Here is a 25,916-nt window from a genome sequence, read left to right on the forward strand (position 1 = left end):
GCTACGTATTTTGCAACGTCTGGATATCATTTCACTGTATAGAGTAATTGTATATAATGTGTTCGTTAATATGGTATCGTTCTGGGCTTTCTACAGCTTCATCTTTAGCTTTATGATAATATATCAAAGTAAGAATATCCAGTTAATGTAGTAAAGCAGCGTCCTCTGGTGTGATTATTATACTAGGTCCTCGTACAAATAGTGAAGTAAGCACACCAGAGGATGCGGATAGCATTCACCTGTCGTGCTTGGGGTGGTATATGGCATCGATGACAGCGCAAAAGTGCCCCAAGATGAAGGCGTAGAGCTTTGAAATAGAGGAAGAAAACACACACACACACACACACACACACACACACACACACACACCCTAATTTGGGTCAAAGTTATATTCTTCGTAAAAACATATCTAACAGCTGACTATCGAAGCAACAACATCTTCGCAAAACATGTTTGCTTATAATCGTTCAAAAAATGGTTCAAATGGCTCTGAGCACTATGGGACTTAACATCTATGGTCATCAGTCCCCTAGAACTTATAACTACTTAAACCTAACTAACCTAAGGACATCACACAACACCCAGTCATCACGAGGCAGAGAAAATCCCTGACCCCGCCGGGAATCGAACCCGGGTTCCCGGACGTGTGAACTTATAATCGTTCATTATGTCGAACATCCGTGACTTAATAAGATGAAACAAAGCCCCTGCAGTGACTATTTCATAATTTTTTTTTAAATCTGAGAGATAACCAGTTTCCAACATATATGATCGTATTCAAACGGGTACATTGGCGTGTTACGTAGTATCCGGCACAGTGCGAGCCGCATTGTATGTCAATCTTGGAAGACTGTCGTAAGTGCCAAGTGGGAGAATTTTTTTAAAAAATAGATATGTTGAGGTCTCGTGTTATTACAATATACATATTAATACAGCGGTGACCAAGAGACTCTATACGTGGGTTAACGACTCTTTTCACTCGTCACTGCAGTAATTCAGTCTCTTAAGCTTGTAGTTACCAGTCGGCGGATAGCAACGGGTACGCATTCCGGACACGACTCTCCGGCGGGCAAGCACGTGGCCGCACTGAGCGGGCGTCGGCTTCGAACCCTGGGGGCTGCTGGCAGCGCGGAGGGTGGGGACGGGAGGGGAAACGCGCATCTCCGCCAACGCCGGCCCCCACCCCCTCCCTACGTCGCGCCGCACCTTACATCGCAATTACTTCTTTTCTCTCGGAGGGACCAAGTCTTTTGCCGTCTTCGTCGTCTTTGTGTGTGTGTGTGTGTGTGTGTGTGTGTGTGTGTGTGTGTGTGTGTGTGTACGCTCTCTACGCCCCTCCGCCCCCGCGCGCGCGCACACACACACACACACACTGGCGCGCGCGCGCGCACACACACACGTATACACCACCCCGCCGCCGGCACCCTGTGCTCCCCGCCCCTGTGTAGTTATAACACCCCCTCCCGCTTCCCTCTCCCCGCGCCCGCTGCAGCTCCTCCTCCATATCTTGTGCAGCTTGTGTATAAACGGTGAGCGCGCGAGAGAGAGAGGGAGCGACGGCCCGGAGCGCGCGAGCGACCGGGAGGGAGACACGCCGGCCGAGACACCTCCTTGAAAACTCTGCCCCCCCTCCACCCCACCCACCTCCTCGCGGCGCGCCCCCCTCCCGCGCCCCTCCCCTCTCGCCGACGGCGCGGCGCTCCCCGCCAGTGCACGCTGCCCGCTCCCCTCCACGGACGCTCGCCCGCTCGCTCGCTCACGATTGATTATAAAGTGTATGCAGCGACGGCAGTTCGCGGACAACCTCCGCTCGGAGAGCATCGGTCACTCTTGTCGCATGGATAATATCGCCAGCGCCAAAAAAAGGAGGAGGAGGAAAAAGGACAAGAACTGGAGCGACCGAGCCTAACCTGCTGCTAGACTTCTTCCTTTTCTACATAGGCGCGCACTGCTTTCGTGAAAGGAGGGACACGTAATAGTATACACGAACGAGAAGGAAGACGGAGGAGGGAAGAGACGGCGACGCAGACGGGGGAGGAGAGAGAGGCTTTTCACTCGGGTGTCCGGCGAAGCGGCGGCGACAGTGGCATCGACAGCGACACGCCCGAGGACAGTGCCGTCGATTGTGCAGTGCGCTATGGTGGCGGCCGAGTGATTGTGTTGGCATGACAACAGCGAGACGCCGGTCGACGAGCCGTGAGATTCTGGCGCCGGGCGCCGACGCCAGTGCGCGCAAGTATCCAGGAACTCGGAGGAAATGCACTCAGGTAGGCGTGTGTGTGTTGCAACCAAAACCTCTCTCGTGTCTCCCTACCCTGCATTGTTTACCATCGCATGTCTTGTCGTCCTGTGTGTTTGTGAATTCCCCGGCGCCGCCGTGTGTGACACTACTTCTGCCCGTATCTGTGTTCTCTAGTGCCGTGCATGCGTCAGCTGTTCATTGCTTCATTCACGCACCTTGCCCCCTGAAGTGTTTCATGTCTAGTTTTGACAGTACGCCGATTGTGACAGCTCCACTGTAGCATCCGACCGTTAACTATGAAAATTCAGCCGTTTGTGAATTTATATGTCATTCGCTGAAATGCGGACGGACTTGCGTCATAATAAACGAAGGTACAGCTAAAAAAATCCTTAAACCATAATCAGTCTCCAGGGGTGACATTGTTTTTAGCAGCCATTGAAAGTGCTCCGTGGGTGCCAGGTTCCGGCAGTGTCTTAAGTGTTAAGCAGCGCTCTTTTGCATGAGAATCGTTCAGTGCGGATGAGCGCGCGGGCGCGCAGGTGATGCCGGCATCTGCGGCCTCGCTGGCCGGCATCTGACGAGCCGGCTCCCGCACGTTCGGCCTACAACCGCCAGCGCGTCCAATCTCGATTCTCGCTCGGACAACCCGCTCCCGCGTTATCAAACTCCGATAACAATGCACCTACCACTGTTGTGTCGCTACTGTTCGGCTCACTTTTCCCTCTCCAACTTATCCAGTTAGCTAATTAAATGCTGAGCTACAACCCTCGCTTCTGTATCTGCATATTGGGCTCTTGTCTCCCGTTGCAACTGGCAACGCATCTGGTGTGTACTTCCCGGTATCGGGGAGCGCTAGCACGTTTCCATTTACTCTCGGTACGCGTCATTGCTTTTCTGCTGAGCGCAGCGTTTCGGTTGATGAGCCAGTTACGAAACTATGTGAGGAGTGTGTAGTAATTTCACCGGTTGCGAAAGTCTGCCCGTGTTATCTTTTTTCTGAGGAAGCTACAGTTCCGTTTAAGACAGGAAAGGGGATCATTCTTTTTATCAGTAGGCGGATATTTTCCGCGGTCGGGCAGTTGGATGCGTCCTGCATTTCGCCTTCCTCAGCTTTTATCATCTAGAATTTGCTGCGGGGATTCTTCTGCGATTAGTTGTAAGTAATCACTAAAAATTAGCAACAGAATATTACAATTGCTGAAGAATTTGTGATAATCAGTTTCAATTACGCCCAGATGAGTCAGTATACAGTGCTCTGAGCTTTAGAGCATTTTATCATAATATACCGTCTGCAGTGTTGATATGTTTATAGGCTCTGCCGCGTCCAGCACAATTTGGGGCTACACACTATTATTTACGGTGACTAAAATTAGTTTTTCCAGCTTTGAATATACTTACGTTTCTCTAATTCTGCTGTTGATCACTTTCTGTGTGAATCGATGAGAGAAATCAACTGTTAAACTGAAAGTGAAGGCTACCTGGTGACACGTATGTGGTAGCAGGAGCAGTAAGGTATAGTGACTGCAGATTGGCTATTACAATAAAAAATCTTTGAGAAAGGACGCGGTACGCCCACAAAGTATATGGTAGCCGTACTTTCCAATTTTGTGCGTTATACGATTACCGACTACGTGGTTTTTGCTGTTACGAATACTGTACCAGGCGAGAGTGGAAGCAGTTTCACGTAGTATAGCATGACACAAAATATATTTAACCTCGTTCTGTGCAGATACGCTTCTAGTCTGAGTAGTCTTGCCGGCAGACAAATGACAAATTGTGAAGGTGTTAACTAATGTAATGCAGAAAATATGAACTATACTGCAGTTTGGTGCTTCTTTCCAGTTTATTCGGATGGCTCGAATTCCGGTGAGACCAAGGATTTTTATATATCATTTGTTACTTTTCCACCTCTGTAAATATAGGTTAATATGAAAAATGGCGAGTTTCATCCTGTTTGTGAATTGACGATGAATTTAAGGTCTTCCTGTCACTGGTTAGGTAAGTCATCTGAAAAAGTCCGATGCAGGCAAGCGCCTAACATCACTAATAAGACTATGCCTGGTAAAGCGGTGTGATATTCGAACCAGCCATTGGGTTGATGATAACTTCGACTTTTTCATCTTAGCGGTACGCTAGCTTTAAATTCCTCTCAGATCGTTGCGTACATTTAATGTAGAAACATTTTGACGTTTGTATTACGGTTCCCTATATGTGCATTTGATCTAAAAATCCTCCTACAAAGTGCAAACATTTTTTTTTACAGAAAATAGTACGTATCTTGCTTCAGAGGAAGAACGGAGGTTGGTTGAAACCAGTATGGTATTAAGGAGCGTCTAAATAAATGGTAGGAGTTGCTGTTTGCGGCGTCTATGGTTTTAGTTACAGACAGATAAAAGCTAATTCGAAGTATGAAGTTGATGGTTTTTTGGGGGCAGTGAGTTGGAGCTGGGGAAATGTGCGCTGTGTGGGGAGCAGCGCTTTTGGGGCCTGTTGGGGCACGCCGGTGGGTTGTTAAGGCCAGGGTGCAGGTAGGCGGGGGTGGCCGCTTTATTGTCTCTGGGACGGCGAAGGCGTCCTCCTGTGTCGCCGGAGGAACCTCTTTCCTCGCCATTTTACTGCCTCCTACAAGGACGTCGCTGTAAAATATAGACGCATCTTAGCCGCCGGGTCGGTCGCTGTCTCCGAAAACAGGGGTACCACCTCACATCCGGCACCCTCCCTCCCTACTGGCACTCAGCCTCGGAAATCTGGAAGAGTACGGCAAAAAAGGAAATCTCGTCTTCACTATTGTCCTGCGGATTCCCTCATTGGCGAGTCGCCCCGATGGTATTTTTACCGTCTCTTAGTTGCTGCGTCCTAAATTTGTGGCCGGTGGCCATCTCCCGCCGTTTAGTGAAGGATATGTTGGCGCAGTAACCGCCTAGGCTTGCACCTAACTTCGACAGCGGTAGCAGGTAGTAAACTTCCTCCGAAACTGGCCCCCGTGCTTTACAGCGCGTAAAGCTGGCCGCGTGGGTAGGTTGTGGCCGGTCTCCCATGCTTTTACACACACACACACACACACACACACACACACACACACACACACACACACCACAAATAGTTCGGTATTGAAGGTCTGTATACGCATGTTAAAAGTATTGTTCGTTATGTCAAAGAGTGGTGACAACTATCAAGTGTCACTCGTTAAAAAAATTCGTACAGAGAAATGTCTTGGACTAACATGAACTTTGAATGTGTTTACAGATATGGAAAGCGCCACTGGACCGTTTGTCACTTAAAATTTTCATTTTGTAATTGTTGCAGCGAAACTCTGAGGACAGGTTTCTTGCAGATTAACAGCAGTAATATTACCACGTCTGGTAAAGCAGTGTGATGTCCAAATCAACCATAGGGTTAGTGACAGCGTTTTCTTTTTTATCTTAATGGTACGCTAGTTTTAAACTCGTTAAATTAATTCGGTGTTTTACAAGAGCAATTTAACTACTAATCCATACAACTCTTGTATGCAAACTATCATTGTTACTGATTAAACGTCAGGAGCATCTAATATCACCAGTCACTTGCTGTGACTCTATTTGGCGGGAGATTTGTCTGGAAGGTCGTGTAATTTGTTAATTATTTTTCTCTGTTATACTGATAGCAAAGACAGGAGAATACAGAAATTAAAGGCAGTAGAAAAACGTAAACTCATTTTTTTTTCCCCTGGCGTGCAGTCGGACAAATCGAGTAGAAGTTCGCGCAAGACGCTGTTGTTAGGTGCTCGTATTATATTTGTGATATTCCTGTTAGTGGCTGTGGGTAGAGATTCCACACTGCCAGCAGATATGTGTTGTTCGAATCTCGTATTCTCGTCCGTTGTACCGTATACTCGCAATATCAGTTGACGAGTAAGCGAAAATTCTCTGTGTGATTGGCTGCTATTTTTCGCAGGATTTATTGCTTTTATGGCTGTCTGAATGGCACGAGACGTCAGTCAAGTTAAGAGTGGAGAGTACTTTGTTTCGACATTTTAGTGGTAATCAACATAGTTGTAACAACAGCGCCTGCCACCTAGTGGGGTGTATAGTTTTATCTTTGTTGTTTCGTGACTGCGCTTGGCCGATGGTGTGTGTCTGACGGGTGGATTCTCTGAATAGTGGTGAGCGCTCCACGATCTGTCGGCGCGCCTGTGTCGCAAGAGGCGATGTGTAGACACGAACCTTCCGCCCGGTTACAGGAAACTTAGCGGCTACGGCATCCGCCGACAAGCAAGCTGATAGCTGTCCGCTGCTCGTCTTCCACACTATACGGAAGCCACACTTGTGGCAGTTTGTACAGTGACATGAGTAATCAGCATTGCTTGTCTAGTCGGTCTCTCTTCTCAACTGTGCTTCTCTATCAAGCATCGTTTTCTTACCGTCGCTTTCTTCTTTTCGTTTGCAATGTCTAGATGTTCATTATTTTTCCTGCCACTATACATCTCCTGGGCTAGTATTCCAGAGACGCTCCTTTTGGTCTGTTGAATCTCGCGCCAGTTCCAGTTAATATGAGGATTTTTCGTATGGGCTTTGGTGCCATATTGTACGTGACTGCAAAAACAAATTCCAGTTGTTGGGAACGACATGTTGTAATTGGTCAGACGACTGATACGATACACAGAGGTGAAGCCTGATTAATAAGGTTGCGTCGCGTCAGGACTTTATAACTACTGGACAATTTTTCCGACTAAAACTAGATAATCATGACCAGATGAATATGCGACTCCTTAGTTCTCAGTTCGTTCTTCGGTCTAGGACAAAAATAATTTTCTGTTATGTAGCAATCACACATTCGTTATCTTGCACTACAGCTTAGTGTCTCGTTGCTATAGTTATTGTGCAGCCTGTGCAAAGAGATTCCTTGTATCAATATTTCTTCATCGCCTGTCACACGATTCCACAATTGGCCACCTGCAAGACTTCGATAATTTCAGGTGAACTGTAATAGCATAATTTTCGTCTAATTTCTACACATTTTATATTGCGCTGAAACAGAATAAATCAATTTCCTGTGTCGGCAGTCTCGCCTTAGGTTCTGACTTTGGCCGTGTTTCTAACACGTATTGTGCCTTATAGGGTAAAAACTTGAATCATGTGGCTATCAGTTTACTGGCGAAATCAATAAATCACTCATACGTTAGTTTGAAAAACATATGTATGTATACTGTAATTATGCGGACTCCTTACAAGATGCGGTGAGATAACAGATTTTCTAAATTTACCAGTACTTATTTTCCGCGAATACGACTTCGGCTCAGTTGCATTATAAATCTTGCGCAGTGTTGATTTGCTGGTTGAGATTTTTGTTTAAAATTATTCGCTCGCAAATAAATCTCGTTGCTTCCGATGCGCTGAGAACACTCGTCGAATCACGGCACACGTTGAACATGTAATCTGCTATACCGTTGTGAAGAAGTGATCAGGTGGTTTGAAAGATTATCGACAGTACACCAACTTTAGTGCTACGGAATGGAAACCGTATACACAGACTCTACGTAGAATTGTGCGACGTGAGTTTAATTTCGAAGAAGGGCTCTGCGTTGCTGTTCAAGAATTGTGACATTTGTCGGCGAATCGTCTTTGAGTGCATGACACGCAGTGTTTTCACCAGCGCTTTTTGCTGCCAGTCATCTACATTTTAATACTTGCTTGTATCGGTGCAATATTGCATTTTACTATTGGGTGCAGGATCGTTGAAACCCATCCTGTTGGCAGTGTCGTGTGTATGTAAAATAATTCATAATTTTGGTTTTGTGTATATGTTGTCCCTTTCACAGTGTACATTTATTGAATCAATTTCTGATAGTTTCAAAGCGCTTGCCCTTATGACAGAAATGGTTTTTCTTCGTCTAGCTATACGTATGTCTGTACCAAAGTGTAATACACGAGGGACATTTTTGCTCTGTTCCTTTGCAGATGTTTCTGATTATTTCGTCTTTATTGCAGATCTTTACGTACCGTTTACGCCAACGGTGTCCAACCTATTAGGTTACCTGAGCCAAACTGGAAGAAGACGGTGTATTTGGGTCGCACATAATATACTTAAAACCAACAACAGGAAAAAATCGCTATGGACCAATGAGAGATTAGCATTGTGTGGCAGGAATCCATATTGAAATTATTATTATTATTATTGTCGATAGTCTTATGGACGCTCACTTTTTTGTTCGCTTTGATACTTGCTTTGGACCGCATGGGGGCGCGGATTGGACACCCCTCTTTTACACCGTTTATTGATAATATTGTGGGGACACCCGTTATTTCTTATCGTTATACTTAGTATATCTTATTAAGTACTTCATCCTTTGGGTAAGCGTGGGCTCCGTTATTTTATGCAGATTACAACATTGTCGAGGCAAGTTACAATGAAAGAAAGTGGGGGTTCTCGATTCGACAATCTATGTAGAAGAACGGAAAATATACAAGGTAATCCTCATTTTATTGCAAACAGCTGAAAAATATAGCTGAGTAAACGAAGTAATATTTTTTTTCTTTTTTTTTTCTTTTAGCACTCCAAAAGATTCGATGCTGTGTCCGCCAGCTGTTTTATCGTTCCAACTAAATTTTATTTCCAACTGTATTTCTGGATGAACTCTGACTTGCACTGGGCATTCCACCCACAACTGTGGTTGGCGTTGTACGTGCGTGGGAAGACTTAACCTGGGTAGAAGGCAGTATCAAGGTGCACTACTATTTTCCGGTCCCGATTCGTTATTCGCGTGAGCTGTGCGTGATCTCTCGCCAGATGGGTTAAGTAAGTGTCCGGAGCGACTGTGTATTCTCGGCGCAGGCCGTGGTCCAGGGCGTCGCGTTATGAAAAGCTGATGAGCGTTAACGAGACTGGCTGAACTGGGGCCAGGCGGCGGTGTCACCGCTGCGAGGCCCCGGCCGGTCTGGGCGCATCTGGCGTCATTTGTCGGCCCGGGCAGCGCGCCTATCTGGCGTGTTTATCTCGGCCCTTACCTGCTGCGCTGCCTCGCCGTAGCCGCCGTCCCGCTGCCACGCACTGATTTCCCAGCCCGGCTCGGCGGGCATTTCTTGCCTCGGAACGACAACACTGTGTCACTTAGGCGTGTGCCGAAAACCGGGACCGAGATTTCGGTAGTAGAGTTGTACGAAGCCTTACAGCAGTCCTCGCTTTGACGTAAGAAAATAGTATTTAGATGGGGCGGGTGTCGTTCCACAGATAAAACACCCGGTTAGTGTGTTCCCCAGTATCATACTAAAAATAAATCCCAGTGTTGTCCGCCATCCAGTATTTTATAGCAAGAGTTACAGTGTAGCACAAAAACTCATATTTCACCTTACACCTTCCACTGTTTCCACGTTGCTTCTACAGCAGTTAATTTCTCATCAGTTTCCGTTTCCAGTAACTGTTCAAACTTCACATCTCACTTGTCCATACATTTTGTTTCCTTTTCGTCAAGGATAAAATCCGCTGCAGTTGTAAAAATTGTTTATTTCTAAAAAGGAAGGCACTACCAGGTTTCAGAACGTATGTCCCATCTTCAGGTGCATATTAAAATGTGAGTCCATAAAGACTGCATATACCAGGTTTCGGTTGTGCTTACTATTGACGTGTTCGAAAGACCGCGTTTCTGTCTTCGTGCGTACCCATGTGTGGCGCGCCGCTAAGTCTGGACGGTTGTCCTCCCCTGCGAAAGGGTTTCTCGCAGACCTAGGGTTGTAGAGGATATCCTGCTGCAAGTCGAGGAATGCTCTATTTTAACTTAAGTTATACATTCATTGCGGACTCACATTTTTTATGCACCTTAAGTTGCGACATGTCCCGAAACAGGGTAGTGCTTTCCTTTTCAGTAGTACATATTTTTTTCAACTGTAGCTGATTTTATCGTTTGACAGTGAATAACAGTTGTGGATACACTCTGAAGAGAGACTACTTTTTTTTCTGCGTCTCTTTCTGTACATCGATAGTACTGTTGCTCGTTGCGTATTGCTAGTTTATTGGGATAAAATAAGCGCAATTTCAAAAGCAAAGCAAGAGTTAGTAGACAGAAATAATTCACACAATTTCTGCATGTATTTTACGAGATCTGTAGGTTGTATTTCGATATAATTTTCCCCCCACAGGAAATACGGTGCAGATTTTCTTTTTTTTTTTCATACCAACTGTGGCTCGTTTGCTTGCTGCTGTACGAGAATATTCAAATTATGTTGTACACCGTTTCCGCTAAAGCAGTACTCTAGACAAAACTTCTGCAGTTTACTGCTTTACTTCTCTTTTACGTTGTAGCACCATAAAAAGTGCGCCCTAGTACATCAAATTGAAATGTAAAGGACTGATGACCCTGTAGTTTAGTCCCTTTACTCTTCAACCCAACCAATCAAATGTAAGATGCTTATTTATTTGTAGATATTTATTCAAATGGTTCAAATGGCTCTGAGCACTATGGGACTTAACATCTGTGGTCATCAGTCCCCTAGAACTTAGAACTACTTAAACCTAACTAACCCAAGGACATCACACACATCCATGCCCGAGGCAAGATTCGAACCTGCGACCGTAGCAGTCGCGCGGTTCCGGACTGAGCGCCTAGAACCGCTAGACCACCGCGGCCGGCGTGTAGATATTTATTGCCATTAGTATTTCAGCTGCTGTAAATATTTTCCAAATTTTTCTTCTCGTCGTCCACACTATATACAAGCAGTAAGATATTTTATACGATAAACGATGTTCGTTTGTCAATCTTGCTTGATTTCGATCACTGTTTTACAATCACAGGAAACAGTACCTGCTATTTTGTTTCAGGTTCGCTTACAGCACTTTCAGCACTAGTCCCGACTGTGTAGACGCGCTTTGTTAGATTTAGATCCGCAGACTTGTTCGGTTTACAGTTAGCATTCCTTACGCATCTAGCTTGCTAATTGCACGTAATCGAATGTTTCGTGAGCTCATAGATGAGAAGGCGTCTGAGAAGAATAATTCTGCAGACCGGAAGTAACGGATTGCGTATAACGGCAAGTGCCGATAGCTGTTTCGCAATAAATTGCGTGAAATTAACTCGCACAGCGTCAGCGCTAATTAGGCATCGTGTCACCTTCCAGCGAAGGCGACGCCAGGTACTAGGATGTGAATGAACTCTGGGAGCTTTCTGCAGCCGCGCTAATTAAAGTTTTACGTGGCTACTGGACTTTTCTAACACAATAAATTATCTGCAAGCGATTGTCACCACCTTGGTTGATGGTAATGAACTATAAACATAATTATATCCGATAATTGGATGTGAACGATTCCAATTGCATATTACTTTCTTGGAAATTCCGCATGACATTTTTTCTGAAATATTAGACTGTGGATCATTGGAGGTAATGTTGCTGCAAGCCGTTCCTGAGCCTGCGAATTATTAGTACATGTTTGATTATGAATCGTGTGGAAAGAATTGCTGCTATCTTCACGGTTAGAGATCGAGTTTGTGGATCTCCTATCTACATTTATACTCTGCAAGCCACCCAACGGTGTGTGGCGGAGGGCACTTTACGTACAGATTGAAGATAAACATTATTGTGCTTAGCGTCGAATGTTTCAACTTTCATTTACTCAAAATATTAGTGCTGAAGTGGAACTTGATTTTGATAACTTACATACTGTTAACTTTTTACTGATACCTTGCGAAGGGGATGAATGAACTTATGGACGTCGTGTCCGTACGAATGTGACGAGCTTTTCATCAACTGGTTGCCACGAGTAAAATTGAATAACGGAATGGTTATTGGAAGCCACTGAGACCAAGTATTTGCTACTGTCCGCACTACACCGCTGTAACTTGGACCACTGTGCGCCCACGGCTTGTATACACGCCCCCTTCAGTTGACGACCTGAAAATAGCGCGGCTACCTCGCAACCGTGTCGTCGGCTCGTCAGCTTGTCCGCGCGCGTGCGACACTGTCCCAGTATTAATGCCGGCAGCGACATCATAAGTGGAGCAGATAACGGACGAGCGACCAGGAATAAAGCCGCGGAGGACGGGTCAGTCCGGCGCCGGGCGCAGACTCTGTGTGGAGTCCACTGTCTTCATTAGCGGCCGCGACCGCCTTTGCCGACGGCCGCTTTGACTGCGGACTCGTGGTAATTGAGGCCGGGAGGGGGTGGGGGGTGGGGGGGGGTTGTGCTCTCTAGGTGAGGCCGACTTCGATCACTGTGCCTCTGTCTCGACTGTCCCACGAAGGGGACGCAGCGGCGTGCTAGCCACCCGTTTTCGGGAGCCTGCCGTCTGAACTGTACTGTGACAAAACGAGAGGCAACTCGAAGCGGAATGATCTCGGGACCACGACGAAAGTACTGAATCGTACAAATTACCCTCGTAAGCGTCTGAAAGTGCCGACACGATTGTAGGAATCTTTCATGAATTTGGAATTCGTCTTGCTCGCTTGACTTGGCGTCAAAGAGCCTTTACGATTTTTGTGATGTTTTATATTTATGGACATGAAGTTCAGAACTCAGATATCGTTCGCCCGAAGCAATCCTCAAAAGTTTCTCGAGAAAATCGGCTTCGATATTTACCAATCGTCTTTAACAGTCTAGTACATTTTTACCTGTCGCCGGCATTTGTATCACTGTTAGTAGTAAAATTTTCAAACCGCCCACCGGTTCCACAGTAAGGTGATTTATAAATTAGGGAAGGAACTGTACTTTATTAAATGTGTAAAGCGGAGTTACAGCAAGTTAAAGCATGTAACTATAATTATTCAACAAATACTGTGTCAAAATTTTATGAAAACTTAATGAAAATGTTTTTAAAACCCCCCACCGCCGACTGTGATACCTGGAACGCCCACTATTGGTCGGTGTGGACCACTGGTGTAGAGCTAGGTTACCTTTTCCACAAATAACGTGACTGGGCAGTGACTTGGGATGCCAGTATTCTATTCTCGGCCAATACAAATTATTAAACTAAGGTGGATATTCTGCGAGTAATTTCGTGGAACTTAAAATATAAACAAGATGGAAAAAAGTCGATAGTGCTCGAGACTGGTAATAACCTGGTTGCAGGTTGGAAAAAAGTCGATAGTGCTCGAGACTGGTAATAACCTGGTTGCAGGTTATAGTGCCATTTCGGTCAATTTTTTCCCCATTCATTTCGAGTACCTACGTCATTTAAATATAAAATTCATCAAACATATGCTGATTATGGAATGGCTATTTTTATGAGAAATACATTTCTTCTTATTGCTGATACCGCATTGCTCATAAAAATCCAGTTTTCATTATATATATAAATTTCTAATTGTCGATCTTTTATAAAAGATTCTCCAAATTAAAAAATTTTCTTATCTTTATGTATTGTATGTATTCTCGGAAATGTTCGTTCATTTTGCCGTGCGGTTAAAGGCGCTGCAGTCTGGAACCGCAAGACCGCTGCGGTCGCAGGTTCGAATCCTGCCTCGGGCATGGATGTTCGTGATGTCCTTAGGTTAGTTAGGTGTAACTAGTTCTAAGTTCTAGGGGACTAATGACCTCAGCAGTTGAGTCCCATAGTGCTCAGAGCCATTTTGTTCGTTCATTTTGCACATTTTTATATAATTTACCACATCCAGGAAGCGAACCCATGCCGTCCATGTGTAATACCGAGCATTCTACCACAGAGACTACAAGAGTTGCATAGACATGCTGTGGGATACTGATATTTGAATTCTGAATTTCATGTAACTTAAATCTAAAGAAATACTAAACTGCAGTTGCCGTGTGGTCTCGTTGTTAGACTAGATCCTAAGGTTTTCGCATCTGGCGACGACCGCGAAGGACTTTATGAGACACATCGGTACACCCCAATGTATGTCGATACAGAGAGCAAGTTCGCGGTTTCTTTCTACATGTATATTCTGGAAGCCAATGTGAAATGCGTGGCAATCTCCATTTATCCCATGACTTAGAGCTGCTACTTGCCCAATAGCGTATGGAGCAAGGGTAGGTAGATTGGTTTAAATGCGCCTGCGAGCACTATAATTAGCCGAATCTTGCTTGCATGTTCCTGATGACAGAGTGACGTTAGAGATTGTAGTACATTCTTAAAACTGTTTCTTGTAATTTTTTGTATATCCTTCATTTGGGTAGTTGGTATTTAATCTTATAGCGCCTACCAAACCAGGTTTTTAGCATCTCCGTATTGTCCTCTCAGCGCGTTCTTGGTTGTGCAGATTTTAAAAAGCAACTCTCAGTCGTTTGCCATAAACAACTGCACTTAAAGTGGATTGCTCTTTGAACGAGGAAAAAGGTACAGTAATTCCACTTTGGACACCTGGCTTCCCCGTCAAAAGCATCTAGACTCATTAGCAAATCACTGTACAATATCCACCTGAGGTTAATTGATAAGACTTTTCTTCTCCCTCCCCTTTCTAAATTCTTTCTGTTAACATAGCCTCTACACTTTTCTTCTCGCTTTCCCTTTCAAATTATTTCTATTAACATAGCCTCTGATATTCTAATTTTATTACGGTTGTGTCCGTTCGTACGTATATGGAGAAGCGGTCATAGCAAATTTCCGGTATCCTGCCTTACGAAGATGTGCGGAGATTAAAGAAACATCGCTGTAATGCTTTTTTAGTAATGAACCTAGGCGGTTTCCAGCTCTGGTGCTGTACGACACACGTTCTAACAACAGTCACTTGAACCTGGAAACTTTACCACAAAGACGAGCTGTGTTGATAATTTGATGGAACGAAACTTCAGTGACGCATAACAATATTTTGCCAAGAAAACAGCAGATGAACCTGCACCAAACATTATTAAAGAACGTGTTTGCACATAAGCAGAGTATTTACGTGCTCTTTTAGTATTCACTTGATTTGCGAACAAAAATGGTGACATCACACCTAAGTAATTTATTTGCATTGTGTTTTACGTTTCATTTATTATCTATTGTGTGTCGCAAAAAGATTTTCATTTAGGGATAAAAACTGAAGAATCGTATAGTTAAGGAATGTAAAACGTGATTCCCTTTCTTGACTGAGAAGTAACACCCACTGGATCTCTCCCAAGCGGATAGTACTTCACAGTGAAATAAGTTGTTTAAAACTATTTACCAATGCTCCTGCTTGCTTTCGCAGTAAAACGTAATGGTGAGTCGAGTCTTGTGTCGCGCACGGAACAAAGATCTTCGCTGGGCTCCCACAGTAATGCCCTCGGAATACGTGGCGTATTCTCCGAGCGAGGATGTAAATGTCTCGTAAAAAGCGGGACGCGTCTAGCTGCCGCGTGGTGGACACAACACGCTTATTCCAGTGCAACTGGCAGCTCGGCCGTGTGTGTGCTTTATTCTTCCTGCCGCGGTGAGCCGCCATGCTATTTTCGAAGCGGAAAGAAAATTAGCACTGCGTACACATACCACGCTGCGGGAAATAAGATTTCAAGAAAGTTAAGGATATTCCTTGCCCAATCCCAAGACAGACCAAGTCAATAGTCCCAATTCTAACTAAGTCGCTAAGTTTCAACGACATTGGTGAAGCAATGGCTTATAATAACGATAATAATAGTAATAATTATAATGAACACCTGCAGTTTCTCCTGTTGGCGAAGATGTAGTGCAACATTCGATATATTCTGTATTACATCAGATCTTCAATTATTTATTGAAAGTTTGCATCGTTTAAACTAACGTCCGATATTGAGCAACGCGAGACGGGAATGGACTACAAATTAATATAATATAATTAAATTAGTACCTGCTTGTGACAGGTAGGACAGTCATTCAACTGCTTGTTATTTTTATTTCGTTGCCTAGTTTTTACCAATCACCAGAGATAATGCCACTGTTTAATGTTTCAACGACTTGATTATGAATTAATGGTGTTTACCACGTATTTTTATGCCGCTTCGCCTTCTCTGATACATTAACTATATTAGCACAGCTCCAGAAAATAAGTACCGGTACTTGAAATACTTCTGACATTATTATGCGTGGAAATAATTGTCAATCTTACTGCGAAACCTCTTTTGATATTCTCTTGATTTTTCCCGATTTCGTCAAAAATCACCTGTGTTTATGGAAGAGTGCTTTTCATAATTTTGCATTGTTCGTAAACCTACCCCAGAAGGAAATACGACGGCACTGGAAATTGTGTATCGCTGTAGCACATAGACTTTTGTGAGGAATGAAAGTGCCGGTGTTGACGTCGTAATGTATTGCAGCCCTTATTGGTTCTTAGTTGATTATGGAAGATCTGATATAATTAATTTTTCCTTGAGAAATTGACTCTCATCTTTATCTACGATACGTTATCGTAGATAATTGTGGAAGAAGTTGCAAATTTTCCGTGACAGTTGAAATACTTTTTCTTGATTAAGAGCTTCCTGAAATTACATTTTTTTTTAATCAGGAATCTGGCTGGTGCACCTGTATAACATTTAAGATCTAAGCAAAGTGAAACCAACATATTTTTTAATCTTTCAGTGCTGTAAATCTGTGGAATGCATTGTGGAACGTTGATAGACGATAACCTGTAGGCAATTTTGGTAACGTTTTAACAATTACTACTGCACTAACACACACACTATAGTTTCGAAAACTGTTACCGATGTTGCAGAATAGTTACATTATTTTGTCAGTGATGTAAGGAAAAATACACAGATAACGCAAATAGTTGTTGTAATCAAAGAAAGAATTAGGGCTTCGGAATTTAGTAGGCAGTGCAGAGAAATCTGTACGATACTGACACAGTAAACTATTCGGTGAGGGCTGAAAATGAGCACTGCTAAAGTTGAATCAATTACGTGGAAACTTCACGATTATGGCTGAAAGTAAGCGCTGCAAATTTTGAAACAATTACGTGGTTTGTTTCTTGGCGATAATTACTATAAGTACCAGATATCTCATTTCTTCCCGACATCTGTCTTAGACCAGACGCTCACAACTTTCCCCTGCCCTGTACTTCTCAACCTACCAGCAGCTTTGCATTTTTTTAATGTCGTCAAGCATTCCGAGTCCTCTTCTGCACAATCATTTGTTGAACGACTCTTCGTTTCAGACAACTGCTTCGCGGTATATGTCCCAGCCAAGATGGCTTCCTTCATTCTCATAAATTCTTTCCTGTTTTTAGCACTTCTCATACGTCAGTCCGTCAGTTTATTTCAGTTTCAGTATTTTTCTCTATTACCAAATTTCAAAACTATTCACGTATTTTTCCTCTTTTCGTCTGCCCATGGTTCGCTGTTATGTGATACAACCGACAAGATAATACTTTTATGGAATCTCTTTCGTCATTCTGTCGGTATTATTTCTGCTCTTACCAAACCTTTCACCTCTTAATTTGTTATATATCATACCACAATGCGTTTTGAGCGAGGCTTACTAATGCGGAACATATTTTATGTTCTGTACGATTAACGCGAAAGCAATAGCGGAAGAACGTCGAATAGTGTTTTCGTATTATTATGACGTAACCGTATCCTAGCTATTGGTGATTGTTAGCGTAATTAACAAGTAACCATTTAATTTATACTCAGCCATAGTCGAGTTATTAAAGTTGTTTATCTATTTTTGTTGGGAATAACTGCGTAGAAATTACATATTTTCGGGAGATGCCAAGGACATCTGATCGGCCGTCCTTCACATCGAGCAAGATACGGAGAACTCGTACACATGGGCGCAGGCAACGACGGAAGATAGAGGCAACTTTATCAGCGATTCTACGACGTGCGGGCAGAAGGTCTCGCCGGTGGACTATTAAAGGGCGAACGATCGGCCGTGCGCCGTGCCTTTGATCAGGATCGGCCGTGCTCGGGGAAATCATCGAAATTTCAGGATGTTTGTGCCGGTGCGGCGATACCCGCCATTAAACTAGTCGAGCCCAGAGCCACCTCGGCGCGCCCGCTCGCAATTAACTGTAATTACACCTTATTAATTTATACGAGCCGGGGCTATGGTTAGGAGCGAATCGAAGCAAAAGGGAAGGCGCGCCGAGTGTTTTGCGGCAGTTACCGTGCTGGCGGTGGCGGCTGCAGATTCGGCGGACACCGTATACGGCCAAGCAGCCCACGGCCGTATCTCGCGCGCCTCTCAATTACGCGCGCAGGTATTTAGCTATTGTTCTCGTTTTTCTCCGACTGGACCGCGTCGCGATCGAACTGTGTACCGAGACGCTGCAGTTCCTCCTTCGCCTGCTCTCCTCCATACACGCTGTAAGCTTGACGACTTCGATCTTGGTACGTCCGTCATACTTCTATTATGCAGCTTGTCCTGAATCGCTATGATGTGTGAGGTCGGCAATTAACTCGAACAAAGGCCCTTGTGATGAAAGCTGTGCTGTGGACGACATGTTGACGTGAAATATTAATAAAGGAAATGAGTTTCCTGATTGAGTCTCCGATCATAGTCTATTTTTGCGGATACAGTGGTCTAGATCGCTGTTTATCACGACGTATAGGCTATTGCCGTCATCAGATCAGAAATTTGAACTTACAGAACTATGTACAGTGTCAAATACAATATTATCAGTGCATCATCGGGGTGTCAACTCGTTTAGGCTTGGAGTTCATTGAATTCTATTCTGAACGCTGTTCACGAATTTTGATCTGATGACGACAGTTTCCGAAATGTCACAAATTACGAAACATTGCTAAAAAAAAAGAAATGTTTTCATTCCTGAACAGGTGCTTGTCATTTAGCTGGGCGTCTATGTGGAGCATATTTTATAATTCAGTATTGCAGGGTGAACAGCGAAGAATTTCACTGGGTGCTTGAAATGTACTGACTAGCCACCCACACTTCAAGTGTAAATGTCACGTATTCGAAACAGTGTAACTCTCGTATGGCCCCTGATTTTTTTTTCTTTTCAGTGTACCGTAAATCCTTGTGACGTAGACAGTTTGCAGTGGTGTAGAAGTCTGTTACATTCAGCATTTATTCTGAAGCACAGGAAACCAAGGCTAGATATACTGTTGAGAGTGTGTAAAGGCATAACGCTAAAATATGAAATTCAAGAACGGCAGGCTGGTCCCGGCGGAGGTTCGAGTCCTCCCTCGGGCATGGGTGTGTATGTTTGTCCTTAGGATAATTTAGGTTAAGTAGTGTGTAAGCTTAGGGACTGATGACCTTAGCAGTTAAGTCCCATAAGATTTCACACATAAGAACGGCAGAAAAGTTATATCGCATTGCTCAGCGTCTGCAAATAATTGAACGATTGTAGGCGAATATAAGCTGTGTTATTTCAAATCACATATAAATACTTGCTTAAGACACTGCGTTTATTATTACTAACAGCCTGCGACCTTAACAGACCTGTTGAAATTATGTTAGCCGGCCGGGGTGGCCGAGCGGTTCTAGGCGCTAGAGTCTGGAACCGCGTAACCGCTACGGTCGCAGGTTCGAACCCTGCCTCGGGCATTGATGTGTGTGATGTCCTTAGGTTAGTTAGGTTTAAGTAGTTCTATGTTCTAGGGGACTGATGACCTCAGAAGTTAAGTCCCGTAGTGCTCAGAGCCATTCGAACCATTTTTGAAATTATGTTCTCTCTCTCTCTCTCTCTCTCTCTCTCTCTCTCTCTCTCTCTCTCTCTCATACAACCTATCCTTATGTTTTTTCCCGGTTGTCGAGCTACTTCCACATTGTGGCATATGTGTGTGGTTTACCATTATTGACGATATTTACGTTCTTCACCGTATGGAGCGTTCAATTCTGATTTCCGTACCCAGAGATGCTAAAATGAGTGTGGCGTACCCTAATGAAAGTAATTATAACCCAAAAAGCTTGCCATTATGGAGCCGATATGTCGAAATCCAGGAGTCTTCAACAAGGATAGGAACGGATGAGAGTCGAAGGTGAACTACGTTTACTTGTGTCGCACGTTTAAGTAAGAGTTGTTCCCGCCCGTTGGATGTGAAGACGTCGAAAGTCGCCAGACTCCATGTTCTGGCATGTTGCCGAGCCGCCGCCGTGTCCAGCGAACTCAGCTGCGACATGCAGTGTAGGGAAGAACAGCCTCCCGCGAACAAGGTTTAATGTCGAACGTACCTTCAGATTAGCGTCACTTCAATATTTTACTCAGACTCATTAGGCGATGAAAGAGCGGTCGCATTGATGAAAGTCACCCAACACAGCGAAAGCCCGCCTTTTGCTAATACAAATGACTCCATACATTCTGAATAACTAATAGCGTGCGAAGGCCGCCTGTACAAATGTTTTCAGATCTGCGAGTGGAATATACGTGCGCGCTTGACAAAGAATACTCGCGATTACGAGGACGTGTGTTGATGATTCAGCTGGTGGATATTGATATCTCCTCTCCTAATGTGAAGTAGGATATCTTTAGAACATGAGAGAGTTCTGTTGCTAAATAAATAGCGTGCCGCGGGTATGCATTTCATACCAAATAAGTTCATTCTCGGCCTAAACACTTCCGAGCTCTTACGCAATTTTCCATAACATTAACGCACGAAAGGTATTCACGCAACGGTACCCGAAAAGAACACACAGAATTCTATATAAATCGTGTCATGTATTACGAACTTATCTCGAGTAATTTTTTAAGTCAAGAAATTAATACTGCAGTGGCTCGAAATAATTTTCCAGGCGTTTGCACGTGTGTAGAGTATTACACATGATCTTTGAGGGTCCGACATTAATTTTATAAAAAAGAAGTATTGATAGGAATTGTCACTTTCGCGAAATTATTTATGAGGCCTATACTATCTCGCTGTAAAAAAGCGAGTTTCATTCACGCGTCAGTACGAAACTGCTGCGGTGTGCTCGGCGGTTGAATACGTCCACCTCCTGAAAGGCCCGCCTTATACATGGAGAGTGTCCAGCGAATGCCTGCAGGACACTTTCTCGCGGATGTTTGCGGCTCGCTATCTCGTGACACAGAAATCCTTTTCGTCATATCCTTTGTCTGCGGCTTCGCCAGCCGCTGACTCCGTTTTGCTACACATGCGAAACTCGCAAATAAAAATCACTCGTACAGAGTATTAAGTTTGATTCACTTTTTTTCATGTGTTCCATTTTACAAACTGTCCGGATCACGCACAGTTCTTTGACGTAGCGTTACGTAATATTTCCTCTTCCAGGTGTGTATGCATTACAGTTAATTGCACGGTTATTTTTTAAAAAAATTAGCGTCTTCATGGAAGCTGCTTTTTTCAGTAGTTTTTCGGATTAATAGAATCAGAATTCTTCAATATCTATCCGACGTCATTGCCTTCGCATGTGCAAAGCCGCATCTTGAGCATCCGTTATAAGCTATCTGTCACAAAATACGGCCATCTTTCTTTTACTTAAAATTTTTGGCTAGTCAGTATTGGGTCCACGCTAAACTCACCAGATTGCTGCTTTTTCCTAGCAAATTTCCACATTCTACTTCGCTTACGCTCAAACTCATAAAACAGTTCATTAAGACGCCCGTTTTTACTTTCGTGTCTTCTTCTGTATAACACCCCTTAGAGCTCACATGAAACTTCTGAATAGTGCTAGTTTCAAAGGTTGAGTTTTAGCGTACAGTCGGTGTTGGAGACCAGTGCATTCTTCTAGTTCCAGGAACTTCGTGCTCTTGTACGTGTCTTTCTTGTTTGTTTGTTTGTTTATCAAGGAAAAATAGGTGCATGCTGATGTGTATCATGTACGTAAAAAATAAACAGTGCTCGATTTGGCACCTTAACAATTAAAAAAGGCCTAAAGGCGAATGCTGTTGACACTGGCGACTGACTGATGTCGGCCATTTAAAACCTCTTGATTATTTGAATGATTATTATTATGATCAGTAGTATTCATAAATCTGTAGGAAAGTGAGTAGCACATGGTTATCTGTGGAGGTACCACACAGCGAACCCAGGAAAAGTTCGATCGTCGCCTAATTTACACTTTGTTTTGTAGTCGTTGTCTTAAAAGGAAACAAATGACTGAATACGGAAATTAATGTAGAATTTTTATACGTGGCTTCATGCACAGAGTTTGTTAGCTAATGTCGGACTCGTTTTTCTGTTGACATCTATTTGTGACGCGGTATGAATGAGAGGAGATATTCAGCTTTCGGAAGCATGTGAGCTAAGCAATTTCTGTTCCATTCTCTAGTTACTGACGTACTCTGACGTAGTCAACGAAACTGCTAGTCTTAATTCGACGCTCTTGTACTGGCAACGGAAAAGTGGAAATGAACATGTAGTCTCTGAAGAAGAATGGAACCAGTCTCAAAATGATCTACAAAATTCTGACGTCAGTTGAGTGTCAGTATTGTATTCTGTTGCTTCAAAAACGAGAAGAAAGGAAAAATCATAAAAATGCTGAGAAGTAGATAGTTAATTTGGTACGAAACATTTCAAATTGATATAAAAACAGGATTCAGGTTGGTCGAGTTTGTCTCAAGTGATGTGTCGTTCGTCAACGTCATTCATTATACTTGTGTAGGGTTCTTGTGCGGTTGTTTTTCATCATTGACATTTAATTATGTAAATGGATAAAGTGAAATTTGTAGCATAAGACATGTATCACCTCGTCGACAGGTACACGAGTTAATTTTTGCGTTTTAAATTTATATTACCACGCGATAATACCGGGTGCCTGACGGAAGACGCTAGAGAGGGGGCCTCCCGGGCGTCTTTCGCGAGACACGCTGTGTTTCATCTTTGTCCCTTGAGGTCTGATGCAAAACGTGTAGCATGAGTGTGAGAATTTGCGTGTCGGAATAAAAAATCAGTGGTATTTAAAGCTGAATGTAAATTCGCGGAGGTGTTAGGATGAATCTGAATCTTACAGTACATAATTCCGTCGATTTCCTATGACATTATTTCGAATAATAAAAACATTCGCGCACTAGCAACTTGATGTTTATATGAACAACTCTGGTCGTTTAAGCAATGATTACTACTCTTCAACGAGTATTTGTTGTTGTATATATCGCTAGCATCGTTGGTTCATACGTTCGGTTCTTCTGTTAACTAATTCAAGGAAGAACTACAAAAATATTTTTGGTGTTTAAAAATATAAGAATGGGCGCTATCATTACACACTCTGACACATATTTGGGTGGTTATTGCGTGTGTCTGCAAGTTGAATCTTATTCCACCGCGGAACATTACGTAACATCTGATGGAGAGAAAATATAAGACGCATATGGCCTGATAGATTTTGAGATTATTCAAATGGCGCGGACAGAAATTAAGAAGGTATGTTAAGCACCCCGCGCGTTTGGTACGGCAGGCCCCACACCCTGCTACTTACCAGGGGCACAGCGCTTTCCTCATTAAGGCTTACATTAACGCTGTTAATAACACAGCCGCGGGCGAGGTATAAACTGCGTCCATGGGCGACCTTCCGTCGTCCACGAGCTAACAAATAGTCAAGGGAAGGCGCGATGGCATGGCATGGCATGGCTGGGGAGGGGGAATGTTCCTGATAACGACTGATTCACAACGGACCAGGCAACGGGGCTTCCCTGAAGTTTATTTCTTTTAAATCGCGCGGTTCTCGTAGTTCGTTGTTTTAATCGGCTCCTGAAGTTGCTCTGTTAATAACACCGTTTTAGTAATCAATGCACTTTGTCACCTTTCCGCCGCGCTTTGTTTCAAGCTGTATGTAATAACACGAACTTCTTAAATGCTTCTTAAAATTGCAGTCTTGGGAGCAAACTTTGTTAACGGTAGCCGAAGAGCTGTTTTGGGCAAGGAACACGAATGCCACTGGCCATAACTGCCAGTTATCTGTTGGAAGCTACAATTCACCAAGCTGTCAGCCAAAACCTCGAGCACAATTTCAATAAGAACAGAACGTCAATACAATATTTTTTACAAAATTTAAAACACTTCTCTTGTTGTCTCCATCAGTTTCCAGAAATACTGTGGTACAATTATTACAGTTTTTTGGAAACAACGCAGGAATGTAATACTTTACCCAGTTGATTTTTCGTTTCTACTGTTTAGTCCACATTACTGCGTAGGTTCAGCTTTCCACATTTATTGTTTAGCGTTTCTTAAGCGAATTCCCGCGTGACCTTTTCAAATTAGCTGACAAATATTTTTGTCGTGTTCTTGTCGAACTAAGCCAGTCCTTCGTTTTGATATTGTAGGTGTTAGTGTGACGTTTACCACTACCCTTTCCTCAACGAAAGACAAGTCCTCTTGTTCCTCTGTGTCTTCATTTAATTCGCCTCCTGTAATTAAAACGCTATGAGCTCTTCAAATAAAGGTGCTGGTCCTATCTTTGCGAAGATACTTCGGAAATCGGTAGAAATTAAGAAAGTCGAGTTTATTTACTACTGACTTTGTCTTAATACGGATTTCGTTTTCTTCTCGATTCTCCCCCATCCCCGCCCCCCTCCTCTCTCTCTCTCTCTCTCTCTCTCTCTCTCTCTCTCTCTCTCTCCCTCTCCCCCCCCCCCCCCTCCCCCTCCCTCTCCCTCTCTATATATACTACGCCGTATTAGCTGTGAAAGCAATAACCATTACGTGAAACGAAAGTTGAGTAAATACTGAGACCTGGAAAAAGTATTCTCAGTTTCGTTTATGTTCATGCTGGACAAATTTTGGAAACTACGAACTCCAGAGATAAAGGCCGACCGGGGCTTTGGAGTCGGGCAGTGAGACTTAACTGTCGGTAATAATGTAAACGTAGGCTTCCGCGGCCGTTGTCACTGTCAATAAAATTCTTCTGGGTTTGAAGCCGCATTGTCATCTATGGAATTCCGACGTTTCGGCGACTGTTGCAGGGCGCAATACACCCTGAGGAAGGCGCCTTGCAACAGTCGCCGAAACGTCGGAATTTTATAGATGACAATGCGGCTTCACACCCAGAAGAATTTTATTGACTGTCGGTAATAAGATAAGGAAGGGACGATAGCTTGAGTCCTAATCCAGTACAGGGCTTCAATCTGTCGGAAAGTTACACTACGTCATTACAATCTGATACTGTGTGAAGGATCCAGATCAAACGTTTTGTTGTCAATCCCAAACATGGTTGCTGAAATTCCATCAGTGCAATAATATGGTGAATTACCAAGGAAACGCAGGAGTCGAAATACTTTTCACAGCATTTAACAGTGAGTTATCGGTTAGGCTTAGACGCAAGGATTACTGTGTGTGTGTGTGTGTGTGTGTGTGTGTGTGTACACGTTGCAGAGCTACGGCAGGAATGAGGCTGTGCGAACTAGAGCCGGCCTGGCAGAGCCAGGTGGGAGCACATGTGTGGGTTGTGGTGGGGGGGGGGGGCATTGGGTGGAAGGGTGGGGGGGGAGGGGAGGGAGGGGTGGTCGCGTGCGCCCTGGGCGTCGCCGCCACCCCCTGGTGGCGTCGGACAGCGCGCCTCAGGAATCCTCTCGCTACACGCGCTGATTGACGGAAGCAATATGCAAGCTCCACCGCCCGCCCGGCATCACAAAAAAGAGGAGGAAAAGCACGGGCCAGAGGAGGCACGGGATACCAGGCTGTCATTTGGGCGCGATCCTCGCCTCGCAGAATGTCATACCCTCACCCCACCACCACCGCACTTCTCGGATTCCTGCGCTGATCATCTGTAGTGATAGAGAGCAGGCGCGAAACGAATCGCCGGCTACGCCACTGTAGTTAGTCAAAGTGCACCTCGCTCTGTCTCAAACATGCTGTTTTATTGTTCCCATCCTTATCGCACGGTATTGTTCGAATGCCAGTTAAGTAATAGCGAAGACCGAGAGCTAAATTTTAGTTCTACATTTGACAATATAACTTTTTGAGACATCCA

The 25,916-nt window shown here is 44.0% G+C and overlaps 1 protein-coding gene across 1 annotated transcript in view; it reads left to right on the forward strand.

The window, feature by feature from the left end:
- Positions 1 to 1,820: 1,820 nt before the first annotated feature.
- Positions 1,821 to 25,916, forward strand: part of LOC124790121 (zinc finger homeobox protein 3) — a 111,218-nt gene continuing 87,122 nt past the window's right edge. Inside the window, exon 1 of the mRNA XM_047257694.1 lies at positions 1,821 to 2,267. The gene's annotated coding sequence lies outside the window, so the exon portion shown is untranslated. The remainder of the gene's footprint in view (positions 2,268 to 25,916) is intronic.

The sequence above is a fragment of the Schistocerca piceifrons genome, chromosome 3 (assembly GCF_021461385.2).
Source record: "Schistocerca piceifrons isolate TAMUIC-IGC-003096 chromosome 3, iqSchPice1.1, whole genome shotgun sequence".
In the NCBI taxonomy this organism is placed as follows: domain Eukaryota; kingdom Metazoa; phylum Arthropoda; class Insecta; order Orthoptera; family Acrididae; genus Schistocerca; species Schistocerca piceifrons.